Below are 14576 nucleotides of genomic sequence, written 5' to 3' on the forward strand. Positions count from 1 at the left end.
AGTATGTTTCCAAGCACAATTCAAAGTGTTGGTGCTGACCTTTAAAGCCCTAAACAGCCTCGGCCCAGTATACTTGAAGGAGAGTCTCCACCCCCATCGTTCATCCCAGACACTGAGGTCCACCTCCAAGGGCCTTCTGGCAGTTCCCTCACTGTGAGAAGCAAGGTTACAGGGAACCAGGCAGAGGGCCTTCTTGGTAGTGGTGCCCACCCTGTGGAACGCCCTCCCATCAGATGTCAAGGAAATAAGCAACTATCTGACTTTTAGAAGACATCAGAAGGCAGCCCTGTTTAGGGAAGTTTTTAATGTTTGGTGTTTTATTGTATTTTTAATATTTTGTTGGAAGCCAAGGTCAGAGAAAGACTAGGTTGGTGATATCCGTGTCCCACATTCATCACCCCAGGCCTCCTCCAAACTCTCTACCACTTCACCCTGACACATCCCGATCCTGGCAAGTGGTAGAGACACTGATACATAGAAGGTGCTGCTGTTCCTGCCTGCCTGCCTCTTCGCCACCCCGCACACTGCTGTCAACTTCAACCTCAGACCCAGAGCCGTCTTTCCCATAAGGCTTAGTGGTTCATTGCACCAGGGCGCTGGACTCTCAGGGGCACCCCAGCGAGTGGGGGAGCTGCCCGGCTTTGCCAGCGGCCTCCCCTTTCCCTGCACGCCCTCCAACTGTTCCCCGTCAAACAAATGGTCAAAGGCCTGGAAACGATGCCTTATGAGGAACGGCTAAGGGAGCTGGGCATGTTTAGCCTGGAGAAGAGGAGGTTAAGGGGTGATATGATAGCCATGTTCAAATATATAAAAGGATGTCACTTAGAGGAGGGAGAAAGGTTGTTTTCTGCTGCTCCAGAGAAGCGGACACGGAGCAATGGATCCAAACTACAAGAAAGAAGATTCCACCTAAACATTAGGAAGAACTTCCTGACAGTAAGAGCTGTTCGACAGTGGAATCTGCTGCCAGAGTGTGGTGGAGTCTCCTTCTTTGGAGGTCTTTAAGCAGAGGCTTGACAACCATATGTCAGGAGTGCTCTGATGGTGTTTGCTGCTTGGCAGGGGGTTGGACTCGATGGCCCTTGTGGTCTCTTCCAACTCTATGATTCTATGATTCTATGATATGGCTGGCGGGCACACAGCTTCCTTCCCAAGCCTCCATGGGAGGAGAGCGTGCGGCATGGGGGAGAGGTGTGCACCCCCCCCCCATGGCTGGCAGTGCGCAGCTTTGTTCCCCCCCCCCCACTATCCATGGTAATTTGGGGGTGCTGAGCATATATTTGCACCCCGACATTGCATACGCTAAAGACGGCCCTGCTCGGACCCTCCAAGTGTCCCTATTTTCTGGGGACAGTTGCCGATTTACAGAAGCCCTCCCAGTTTCTGTTTGATCCTGCAATGTCCTGCTTTTCCTTAAAGGATGAAGGGGACCCCTGATCATTAGGTCCAGGCATTACCGACTCTGAGGTTGCGGCCCTCATCTCGCTTTATTGGCCGGGGGAGCTGGCGTACAGCTTCTGGGTCATGTGGCCAGCATGACTAAGCCGCTTCTGGCGAACCAGAGCAGCGCACGGAAACGCCGTTTACCTTCCCGCCGGAGTGGGACCTATTTATCTACTTGCACTTGGACGTGCTTTCGAACTGCTAGGTTGGCAGGAGCAGGGACCGAGCAATGGGAGCTCACCCCATCGCAGGGATTTGAACTGCCAACCTTCTGATCGGCAAGTCCTAGGCTCTGTGGTTTAACCCACAGCGCCACCTGCTTTTCCTTAGGGCATCCCTATTTTCATCAGAGAAATATTGGAGGCTACGCAAACCTTCGTGAAGTCATAACACTGCACTGTGGCTACCACCAAGAACGGAAGAAAATGCACAAGGGAGAGAGGATGGGGAAAGAATGTGAGTGACCTCAGTCTATGGGGCATTTTTGTTTTGGTTTTTTTAAGACATTTATTAAGATTTTCAAAAGATTACAAAGAAAAAAGAAAAAAGAAAAATACAAAAGAAAAATGCAAAATAAAAATAGTTAAAAACAATTCAGTCTTTCCATCACATATTTTTCATCTGCTTATTTCCCGGACCTCCTCACGCCTCCCTTTTCTGTATTCCAGTTCAAATTGTTAGTTCAGCAAATCCCTCCCTTCTTCATTCTTCTTAGTCTTCAATTTTAAAATATTGTAACATTAAATTTTTACCTATTAATGGCCATTTTCTCATATTCCCTTATAGCGTTACAACTAAAGACCACTTAGTTTCTATCCAACATCATTCTAACATTCATTAATTTTACAATATTTCTGTAAATAATCTTTAAACTTTTTCCAATCTTCTTCCACCGACTCTTCTCCCTGGTCTATGGTGCATTTTTGGTCTTTAACTATTATGTCTGCAACCAGCCACAGACTCATAGAATCGCAGAATTGTCAAGTTGGGGGAAGACACAAGACTTACCCACTCTGGAAGAATGGCAGATGAAAATGATGGACTACATGGAATTGGCGGAAATGACTGGCAGAATCTGAGACCAGGGAGAAGAGTCGGTGGAAGAAGATTGGAAGAAATTTAAAGACTATTTACAGAAATATTGCAAAATTAATGAATGTTAGAATGATGTTTGATTGAAGTTAAGTGGTTTCTAGCTGTAATGGTATAAAAGAATATGGAAAAATTGGATTTTTAATAGGTAAAAATTTAATGCTACAATATATTAAGATTAAAGATCAGGATAATAAGGAGGGAAAGGAATTGCTGAACTAATAAATTGAACTGGAATACAAAAAAGGGAGGTATGAGGAGGTCCGGGAAACAAGTAAATGAAAGATAAGTGACGAAAAGATGGAATTATTTTTAACTGTTTTTTATTTTTTATTTTGTATTTTTTCTTTTTCATTATGTAATACTGTGAAAACTTTAATAAATATTTATATTAAAAAAACAAAAAACAGAATTGTCGAGTTGGAAGGGACCGCAAGGATCATCTAGTCCAATCCGTGCAATGGAGGAATGGTTCTGTGATTCTTTGAAAAAAGGATCGTTGGCAGAAATCACAGCCAATCCAACATTTGCAGGTTCCTGATCATCAGAAAAAAATATTTCATGGGAAAGATCCAATTACGATCTTAGTCTTGGGAATCGTGGGTGCAAGCACATGATTTGATTACAGGTACATGCAGACTGCAAAAACAAAACACCAAGTTTCTTGCTAACTCAGTACTAAGAAACAGCTTCCCCAGTAATGACCAATTTCTTTAATGCCCTATTGTGCATCGCTTCCCTCTTTTATGGAAAAGAGGCAGGTCCTAACGTGTAGCAGTTTGCAGAAGGGTAGGTAGTAATTGAAGCAATATAATCATAAGTCTTTAGAATGTACCTGAAATACTCGCTTCTGCCCCCCCTCCCCAATATATATTATTTAAACCATGGGTAGGCAAACTAAGGCCCGGGGGCCGGATCCGGCCCAATCACCTTCTAAATCCAGCCTGCAGACGGTCCGGGAATCAGCATGTTTTTACATGAGTAGAATGTGTCCTTTTATTTAAAATGCATCTCTGGGCTATTTGTGGGGCACAGGAATTTGTTCATTTATTATTATTTTTCAAAATATGGTCCGGCCCCCCACAAGGTCTGAGGGACAGTGGACCGGCCCTCTGCTGAAAAAGTTTGCTGACCCCTAAATTTCAAACTCTTGATTGAGAGTTCAAACAGCAGCCACACAGCACTGCTTCTGAAGATCACAGTCACAGAGACCAGCCTAGCTATCTAGTTTAGCTGCCTAAGAGAGAAAGTGCTGCTCAAAGGGGGAGATTCTATGGCTTCCACTTGCTGCATCTCAGCTCCCAATGGCTAGAATTATATTCTTCATTGCCTTGGCAATGTTGGCAGCCATATTTGTAGGCTCTGATAAGGATGCAAGAAGGCAAAGATTTCCATTTCGCCCTGTGTTCATTGCACACAGTGCTGTTTGTATTCCACTACAGTGCACCTTCGGGCATAACCTCCATTATTTGTGGCAGAATTTTACATAGCTGATTGCATTATGAACATGTTATTCCACACCATTCATTTCCTAGTGTAACGGAAATGGAATGCACGGGGTGGGTGCGGGGAACCATAATCAATTTCAAATAATTTGAAGAACTGAAAACAACAAAAGCGAATACCGATTGAAATCATTGAATTAATTTCTCCAGAAGCATTTTTACTTGGTATTATAGGTCAGGACATTAATAGGCAAGATGTTAAATTGTTTTTATATGCAACAACTGCAGCAAGAGTATTGTTAGCCCAGAAATGGAAAAAAAAAGAAATTCTGATGAAAGAAGAATGGCAGACAAAATTAATGGACTATGCAGATTTGGACAAAATGACAGGAAGGATTCTAAACCTGCGGGACCAGAGATTTACAGAAGATTGGAAGAAGTATATGAATTATTTGAAGAGCAACTGTAATCAACAAATTACGCTAGTAGGACTACAAGAAGTTTTGTAAGGAGAAATATACAAAGTGTTGCAAAGTAGAAAAAAATAGAGATATTGGTTATGAGTTTGAAATGTAATAGGGAAGATAAGAAATGCATACTGAGAGATTAGATTGGAAAATTTTCAAACAGGATTTATGGAAGTCAAAAATTTGAATAAGATGTAAAAGTATGTTTAATTACTGTTGAAAATGATATGTTAAAAAAACATATATATATATATATATATATATATATATAATTTATGCTCTGGACATTAAACGAATAAGTGAACATTGACCATTTTCCACTAGAATTCTCTGACATCTCTAACTCCCCAGAGAGGCTTACCTGGCACCTTAATTACACGTCATTAGGTACCAGGCGAAAACATTCCTCTTCTCCCCAGACCTTTGGCTGATTAAACAATCTATGGGCTTTTAAACTGTAGGTGGGGATATTATTTTGTTTGTTGTTACCGTATTTTTAGCCCCATAGGGCGCACCAGCCCATAGGGCGCACCTAGTTTTTTTGGGGGGGAATAAAGGGGGGGAATTATTTTTTCCCCAGGCATGGGGCTGGGGCAGGGGAGGCCTGAGCTTCCCCCGACCCCAGCCCCCAGAACAGGCTGCTATCCACAAGCCTAGGGAGCCCGGCGGGAACTTTAAATTAAATTAAATAGATAGATAGATAGATAGATAGATAGATAGATAGATAGCTCCTGAAGGCATGGCTGCACATAGAAGGTTGTATATGTTTTATATGAACCCAACTGGACTTCCGGGTTGGCGCCATTGCCGAATGGCGGACTCCCTCCGAGCTCCGGAGGGAGTCTGCTCGGCAGGGGCTGGGTCCTACTGCGCCGGCGACGCGGGGACCCTTAAAAACCACGGGCACGGAGACCGTGGACATGGGGACTCGGCTGGTACCGTTAGCGCCCTCCCGACTCGTGAAGGAGCCTTTTTAAAGGCTGCGGATCGGGTGCCGGGGAAGGGCGTGGTGCTGAGAGTCCATCGCTTCCCCTGCCGAGCGCAGCCGCATGCCATTCGTCGGAGAGCGCTGGCTTCTTCTATTGGAAATTCGGACATTTAACAACAACCCGTGAGTAATTGGGTAATCGGGCATAAAAGGAGAAAAAAAGAAATTTTTTTTCGAATTCGGCACGAGCGGGGGGGATCTAAAAAGGAAGTCAGTCCCCTTCCTGATTGTAAACATGCTAAAACAAGGACTGGGAAACCAAGATCGATTCAGAAGTTTATCGCTGACAAAGATGATCAATTCCACGATGGGATATTATAAGAATAAGAATTGTGCTGGAGGAGAAAAAGTCGAAGAGGGAAAAGGCAACCCCCCCCCCGGGAACCGGGGCGATTCGGAGAACCTGGTGGAGAGAGACGGAGAATTTGACAGCTGTCAAAGTAGCTGTCAAATCTTGAGTATATAAAGAGGACTCTGTTACAAGTATTTTGCTGGTTAATTCTGTTACAATTGGACATAAATACGGATACAAAATGTCGGAGGGAAAAAGAAACAACAATTTGACTTTTGGATTAGAGGACACAAAGTTATTGCAACCCCCCTAGAGGGGCTTTGGGACATTACAACTGGCGTAAGTGGAAAACTACTCCGGGATGTGTACAGTCTTATCTCCTGGGAAAGCAGCTAAACTGAAATATTGTTTCGTCTACAGAGGTGACAACACAATAGAATTTTTCTATTGAAGCAAGGTAGGAACTGGACGCAAGTTTTTGTTCCTGAATAACAAACCTCTGTGGAGATACTAGATTTCGGAATAAGAATGGTTTTGCAGCTGAACAAGACAGAAACCTGAGAAAGCAAGAAACAAAAGAGCAAAGGACCAACTACGTCACAGAAAGAACAATGGGAGGAGTAATAAGGACTAAGGAAAATTAAAGGCCTCTATAAGTCTGGATTTCTGAAGTAAAACATCATTAAAACAAGCAAATTTAAAGAAAACCGGCAAGATGGATTGAGAAAATTTTGGCTGTGGACTTGAGACCTCCAGGCCGACAACACATAGACTGATGGACATGGGGAATCTAAACCGGGGAAGGGAGGGGGAATTCTAGAATCCAAAGGCTATGTAACCAAATTTTTGAATTTTCTGCTATCTTTTATCTTCTATCTTTCTATCTTGATTTAATATGTTTTGGGGGGGAAAGTGGGGGGAACTCGTGGGAGGAAACGGGGTAGATCTTGGAGGAAAAATCTTTCTTTTTCTATTTTGTTAAAGATGAGGAGTGATGTTAAGATTGTAATTTAAATTGGCTAATAGGTACAACATATTAGGTTTAAATTGGGAATGAGAGCTTGTGGAACTAAATTAGGGAAAGGGGAATACAGACGGGAGGGGAAGGAGGGAGTCCCAGAAAGAAGGCTAAGAAAATAAGGGTTTAAAGTTGGTCTCTTTATTTCTTTCTTTTCTTTATCTTTTCTATCTTTTCTATTCTGTTATTATTGGAAATTATAATAAATATGATTTAAAAAAAAATATATGAACCCAACTGTATCTGCACAGCTCTCCTTCCTCAATTTTTTTTTAAAAAGCTAGGAATCGCGCAAAGAGGCCTTGCACAAGACATTATCATATGTGTATGATGAAGTTGCACACTGCCAGGGTGAAAAGGTTATGTAGCCTAGGAAAGTTTATCAACCAGTTTGAAATTATCAGCTGATGATGGGTAGCTAACAACATCAAAGCATCCTGGTTTATCATCACTAGGTTGTGCAAGAGTGCTTCTCTACCAGTCGTGTTTGCATAGAGCTCTGATTGTTCAAGTTATTTTTAATGGTTTACTGCATTTTCATTGCATTCCTCAACAGCATCTATATATCCGGTTATTAGGATACAGAAAAGCAAGCAAAATATAAAACACTGTTTCCTTGAAACATAGCTTTAATATATCCAAGAGTATGCTTCTGAACTTTGCAAGGAATCTTATCCCAAGACTGAAATGGCATCACTAGTTTAACATGAGATGTATATAACAAAAACCAAATCTATTTATTATGTTTATATCTTGGCTTTCCGCTAAGGAATTTTAGGTGGTGTTATTTCATTCTCCTATTTCATACCCTCCAACATTTCTCCAATGAAAAGAAGCAGTATCTTTTTTCTATTATTTTTTTAAAATGTTTATGGGTACTTTCTTTTTGAGTCAAGAAAATCACCATTTTATAGTTCAAATCGTGAAAAATAAAAACAGTAAATGGACAAAAGTACAAAGATTCACAAAATGTTTAGGGGTATGCGTACCCTGGCGCCCCCCCCCAAAAAAGCACTAAAATAGGAATGTCCTATTCAACAACAACAATTTTATTATTTATACCCCGCCCATCTGACTGCGTTGCCCCAGCCACTCTGGGAGGCTTCCAACAGATATAAAAAAATAATAAAACATTAAAAAAATTATTTTAAAAACCCTTCCCTAGTATATAAGGCTGCCTTCAGATGTCTTCTAAAGGCTGTATAGTTATCTCGTTTAGAAGACATCTGAAGGCAGCCTTGTATAGCAAAGGGGGGTTTTATGTTTAATGATTCATTATAACTCCATACCCTCCAGCATTTCTCTGCTGAAAATAGGGGTGTCATAAGGAAAAGCAGGACATTCCAGGATCAAGTCAGAAACCGGGGTGGCTTCTGTAAATCCGGGACTTTTCCTGGAAAATAGGGACATTTGGAAGGTCTGCTATTTTATCCTCACAGCAACCCTGGGAGGGGTAGATTAGGCAGATAGAGGCTCAAGAATAGCCAGTGAGCTTCACTGCAGAGTGAGCATGTGAAGCTGGGAATACATACATAGTCCTAGTCTAACATGCTGGCCTCTGATGACAGTCATGTGAAGCAACTTAGGCAGCACACACACATGCTATCAAGGACCGACATGTATGTGCAAATGAGCTATCATGAATCTAACACACCAGGCAGAACATGCTCTGAATTCACCTTCCACACAATGCCCCGTAAGGAGGGAGCAGCTCTGAGTCACCAAATATTGTACGTGCATGTGTGAACCAGCTCTGCGTCTCCACTGAGGATGAGGCATAGGTGCCAGAGACTGCCATACACCCACCTAAGAAACATTAAAAATATTACTCAGCAAGATTGCTGCTCCACCCCTCTAACACACACACACACACACACAGAGAGAGAGAGAGAGGCGTTTAGAGTTCCTGGCACTAGTGCAGGGAAGGAATGACTTTATCAGCCCTACTGGCAAACTCAATTTCACACCATCCCACCCATGTAACTGAAGAGCCTTTTATTCCCCTGACAACGTTTAGGACATTGCTTGCAGAATGTATTTGCCAGCTCTGATAATCAGAGTCATTTGATTGGTAACCATGACACCCACCTTCTTTTCATCTCAGCCCCTCCCTGAGAAGAAAGTATTCAGCCTGCACTAATTCTCCTTCCCACGTTTTCAAGCTCAGCAAACCGGCATCTTACTCATTACTTTTTATAATGGATTTTAGAAAGTCGTGGAAAGAAGGCTGCTGATTGAAATTAACCCAGCTATACAGCTTTCGGTACGGCTTGCAGAGTTTCTAATGGCGCCGTCTCATCTTAGGCGAAGCTTCGAAGAAAAGTTCAATAGTCCTTGAAAACACAGGGAAATGTGCTTCTCCAGTTGTGGGGTTCCCGCAATATTTAGGAACTCCCACTATACACAAGCAGGCAAACAAAGTGCAAGTACATAAATAGGTACGGTACCACTCCGGCGGGAAGGTAAACGGAGCTTGCATGCGCTGCTGGTTTTCCAGAAGCGGCTTAGTCATGCGGGCCACATGACCCGGAAGCTGTACGCTGGCTCCCTTGGCCAGTAAAGCGAGATGAGCGCCACAACCCCAGAGTTGTCTGCGACTGGACCTAATGGTCAGGGGTCCCTTTACCTTTACCTTTAACTAGTAATATAATGTTTATCAGTGACAGGCAATGTAGCATGAGATAAGGACATCCAACAGTCATGAGAAGAAGAAAAAGGGAAATGTAAAGTCTTATACAGTGGTACCTCGGATTACATATGCTTCAGGTTACATATGCTTCAGGTTACAGACTCCGCTAACCCAAAAATAGTACCTCAGGTTAAGAACTTTACTTCAGGATGAGAACAGAAATCGTGTTCTGGCGGCGCAGCAGCAGCAGGAGGTCCCATTACCTAAAGTGGTGCTTCAGGTTAAGAACAGTTTCAGGTTAAGAACGGACCTCTGGAAAGAATTAAGTACTTAAACCGAGGTACCACTGTAAAGTAAAGAAGTCTTTCAACACAGATGAAAGCTAGATTTCATTTAAATGCGCTCAGGGGCCCTCAAACACAACAATACAGTTCTGGAGCTTTCAAAGCTGCAATTTATGTTCCTGCACCTATTCACATGAACAGGTTGAGGCCTGCTTCCAAGAGGTGCTAAAACCTGCCTGTCGAAAGGTGACTGCCAATTAGGTGAAGTTAGCAATCAAAAAGTTTTTTTAAAAAAAGAAAAGAAACAGCGTCAGTTATGCTTTGGAATGTGTGGTCCATTGGCAAGCACATTTGAATGCAGAAGATGCTCCCAGATGACGTCAGCTAGAAACTCCTGCTATACTCCTGCGAGTCTGATTCCTTGGTGATTGTGCATTATCTAGTTCTCATGTTGAGAAAAACAAGAGGAACACAGTGCTCTCTATGCCAGCAGTACCACCACACATTATCTCTGACCACCACCATTTTCGTAAAATAAAAACAAGAGGGAAAGGATAAGAAGGTCTTCCATTTCAGCCCATTCCCTGGAGCAGAGCAAGTACATACAGTATTATGTTTTTGTATATGCTGGAAGCTGCCCAGGGCAATGACTTAAGACCACCATTCATTCCATGTTATATTAAAGTAAGGTAGATGTCTCTATGATAGTCTGCAATGTGCATTTGACTATCTGACTTTTAGAAGACATCTGAAGGCAGCCCTTGTTTAGGGAGTTTTTTAATGTTTTATGTTTTATTGTGTTTTTAATATTTTGTTGGGAGCCACCCAGAGTGGCTGGGGAAACCTAGCCAGATAGGTTGGGTACAAATAATAAATTAATTATTATTACTATTATGGATGAGGCAGCTTTATATTGCTTTGCTTAACTCTCAGAGAAAGGCCCTTGCTTCCACAGTTTCCCAAACTTGGGTCCCCAGCTCTCTTTTTGGACTACAATGCCTAACATCCCTATCTAGCATGGCCAGTGGTCAGGGATGATGGGATCTGTAGTTCAAAAACAGCTGGAGAGCCAAGTTTGGGAAATCCTGCTTTAGCCTAACAGAGCTGCTCCACTGCCCTTAGACCACCCAACAAAACACCCCCCCCCACCCATTGCAAGTCCTTGGGCCAACAGCTATCAGTGAGTGAAGCAACACTTGGGCTTCTATCAGTCCTCGCTTGGTCACAGTGTTGGCAACTATCTGGGAACGTGTTAGTCATGCAGGTGACATTCCAATGCTGGCAATGACTAACTCCCATGTCCATGTGGCAAGTACATGAAGTAGAAAAGGAGTTAGGCAATCAGTCCAGAGAGTGACCCAAGCAGATGTGTTGACTGAGGAGTCTAGTAGATTTTAGAGTTGCATACCATGCCATTGCAATCAGCTCTCCAAAATCACCAAGTTTAGAACTATCCTATGTACAGTTGTTCAAAATTAGGACTGCTCAGTAAAACATGCAGCCACCAGGACCATGTAACACTGGTCCTGAAAGTCTTACATTGGCTCCCAGTACGTTTCTGAGCACAATTCAATGTGTTGGTGCTGACCTTTAAAGCTCTAAATGGCCTTGGCCAAGTATACCTGAAGGAGCAGGTAAGTAAAAACAGTAAAGGACCCCTGGATAGCTAAGTCCAGTCAAAGGCGACTATGGGGTTGCGGTGCTCATCTTGTTTTCAGGCCAAGGGAGCCAGCGTTCATCCACAGACAGCTTTCCTGGTCATGTGGCCAGCATGACTAAACCGCTTCTGGTGCAATGGAACACCGTGACAGAAACCAGAGCACACGGAAATGCCATTTACCTTCCCACCACAGCAATCCCTATTTATCTACTTGCACTGGCGTGCTTTTGAACTGCTAGGTTGGCAGGAGCTGGGACAGAGCAACGGGAGCTCACTCCATCATGGGGATTCGAACCACCAACCTTCCAATCGTCAAACCCAAGAGGCTCAGTGGTTTAGACCACAGTAGGACCCGCATCCTCTATACCTGAAGGAGCATCTCCACCCCGTCATTCAATCCAGACACCAAGATCTAACTCTGAGGGTCTCCTGGCAGTTCCCTCACTGCAAGAAGTGAAGTTACAGGGAACCAGGCAGAGGGCCTTCTTGATAGTGGCACCCACCCTGTGGAATGTCCTCCCGTCCGATGTCACAGAGATGAGTAACTATATAACTTTTAGAAGACATCTAAAGCAGCTCTGTATAGGGAAGCCTTTTAACGTGTAATTTTTAAATGGTTTTTATATATCTTAGAAGCTGCCCAGAGTGGTTGGGGCAACCCAGTCAGATGGGTGGGGGTACAAATAATAAATTATGATTATGATTATACTCTGGATGAGCAGTTCCCATTTCACACGTGTGGCCCCAATAGCGAGGAGAAGAAAATGGGTGAATTCTTGGTTCAAACACCACAGAGACATCTATAGCATGGAATGATGCAGCCAGGAAAAGAGACACAAACTTATGGGTTACCTCCGCTTAATGCCTTAAAACATGGGCAGCAAATCTTTATATGCTGGCCATATGACCCAGAAAGCTGTCTGTGGACAAATGCCGGCTCCCTTGGCCTGAAGCAAGATGAGCATCACAGTCCCATAGTGACCTTTGACTGGACTTAACCCTAGAGGAACATCTGCAAAGGGATTGCTCTATTGGTCTCAGGCCTGTCAGCAATCCAAAATATACCACCCACATCCTGATTCAAGGTGTTTATTAATAAAGGTCTTATCTTTGAGAGAAAGAGCTTACAACAACCACATGTTGATGCAAGCTACATGCTGAGACGTATTTCTCAATGAACAGGGTGCCTACAACGATATGGGAGTTTTATCTACTTACCTGGGGAAAAGCCTCATTCAGCTCAATAGGACTTTATTCAGAGTAGACCTGCCATGTGTACGATTGCACTGTTAAGCATTTCCTCTGACTTTCAAAACATGTCAAGGGGGCTGATATTTGTGGCCTCTGAGCAGGGCAACATGTTGAAAGAAATCCCAGGGAAACTAATCCCTGAAGAGGAACAAACAAGAATTAAAGAGACAGCTCCCTGCGAACAAGCAGCAACTCATCTCAAGAGCGGAGATTGCTTAAGCGCTGCCACAGTGTGCAGCAAAACTGTAGGCTGAGCTCTCTGTACCTATATCCCATGTGAATGGTACTGCTCAGTACAACAGGTTCACATACAAGTAAAAAGGTTTTTGAGAATACAGCCTCCCTGCCCCAAAGATAGCATGTAGAAACAGCAATGCGGGGACTCAATAAAAATATCACTCTGCACATGCTCAAGAACACTTTCATACTGTATTCTGGCAGTGCCATAAGCAGATGCCATGGCTGAGCCCTGGAGAACCACAAAATAAATTAAGCCCAGGCCGCCATCAGCCAGCCAGCCAGAGCAGAACTGTGTTCAGTTTTCAGATACACCAATTGCAACAAGTCTCCAAGATGGTTGGAGAGACATGCTGCGACTTGCAAATCCTATTTGTTGTTACCTCGCTGCCCAACGTGCAGATACCAGAAGCAGGAGCTGCCAACTTATTTTAATTGCCCCGTTCCTCTATCTTTCCCTTCACATAAGGAAATGCTTCATCTGTTAGATTTCCAAAAGTAGGGTGGAAAATTCTACACATGAAGGGGCTCAATAAAAGTATATTTCAAAAAGGTAGCAGCTCTAGAAATCATTGTAAAATCTTGCTTTAGAGTGCCTTTGAACTAAGCCATGAACTCTCAAGCTGCTTTCTTAACCTTCAGCTTTTCCCTACAGTTTAGGGATAATCACAGCATCTTTCCAACCTCACAGGCTTGTTGTAAAAGGTACTGATATTAGGTATGCAAAGAGCTTGAACGCTCTAAATCAAGCAGCTATACTCCAAGCACAGTTAATAAAAGTAAACAGAGGACTCATTAGTGCGTGCAAATTTTGAGGGGGAAATCCAGATTTTTATGTAGAAATCTAAATTTCCTATATTGCCCAATGGCTGCTAATCTATGGCTCATTTAACACTAATAGTTTTGCAATTCCGCACCGCAAAGTTGACTGAATCCCTCAGCCGTGCCCTAAATTAGACCATCTGCAACATCACTGTAAACAAGCTGCCGCTTCTCATTAATTGTGGCATTCGTCTCGTTAAAGTGAGCGACTTTTCAGACCCTCCAATGGAAACGTAAGAATGTAAACGCGAAACGGAGGGATTAAGTGTATGTTTCTATCTGCGGCAATCCCACGGGTTAAACGCAAGTCAGCATTTCCCGGGACAGAGGTTAAGGAAGTAGGTCGGATTCCAAGAAAACTCCCCAAACATGGGGGGGGGGGGACGACAACGACGACTCGCTGCCAGAACAACCTGGCGGCGGTTTTTTGTTTTTCATTTCCCCTTTTTTCTTTCTTTTTAACCCAAGTCCACCCGCCCCTTTCTTGCAAACTTACCCCAAGAATTCGGATACGGCAGGAAGCGAGGAGCTGAACTTTACGCTCGCTTTCTCTTTTCTTTTCCTTCTCTCCGCCACTCCTTCCTTCTGATTTGCTAGCTGGGCTTGGAGAGGCGCTCCTGCAAAGGGCTAGCTGGCCAGGCACGCAGGTAGGCAGGCAGGTGAAGGCGGAAGAAGCACCTGGAGCAGCCGGACTGGAAGCGCAAAGGCTGCGGCGTCGCCAGGGCGCTCTCCTGAGCGCAGGGCCCGGAGAGGCGGCGGCTCCTCCGTGGGGCGGTCTCGTTCGGCGGCGGAGGGAGGAAGCAGGGGGAAGCGGAGGTTTTGCAAGCCGCAGAAAGTGTGCTTGTCCTGCCGCTTTCTTGCTGGCCCTGCTTCTGTTGTTCCAGCAGAATTTCTGCCTAGAATACCAGGCAGAAATTCAACAGGTGAAGTTTTTTCCCCTCCCTTAAG

The 14576-nt window shown here is 43.8% G+C and overlaps 1 protein-coding gene across 3 annotated transcripts in view; it reads right to left on the reverse strand.

The window, feature by feature from the left end:
• Positions 1-14359, reverse strand: part of ARAP2 (ArfGAP with RhoGAP domain, ankyrin repeat and PH domain 2) — a 137522-nt gene extending 123163 nt beyond the window's left edge. Inside the window, exons 1-2 of one of the 3 annotated variants that reach the window (XM_081207576.1) lie at positions 14125-14359; positions 12537-12707 (exon numbers count right to left, since the gene is read on the reverse strand). The gene's annotated coding sequence lies outside the window, so the exon portion shown is untranslated. The remainder of the gene's footprint in view (positions 1-12536; positions 12708-14124) is intronic. The other 2 variants (XM_081207574.1, XM_081207575.1) reach the window with 2 other exon arrangements.
• Positions 14360-14576: the final 217 nt, after the last annotated feature.

The sequence above is a fragment of the Podarcis bocagei genome (assembly GCF_964188305.1).
Source record: "Podarcis bocagei genome assembly, chromosome: 9".
Lineage (NCBI taxonomy): Eukaryota > Metazoa > Chordata > Lepidosauria > Squamata > Lacertidae > Podarcis > Podarcis bocagei.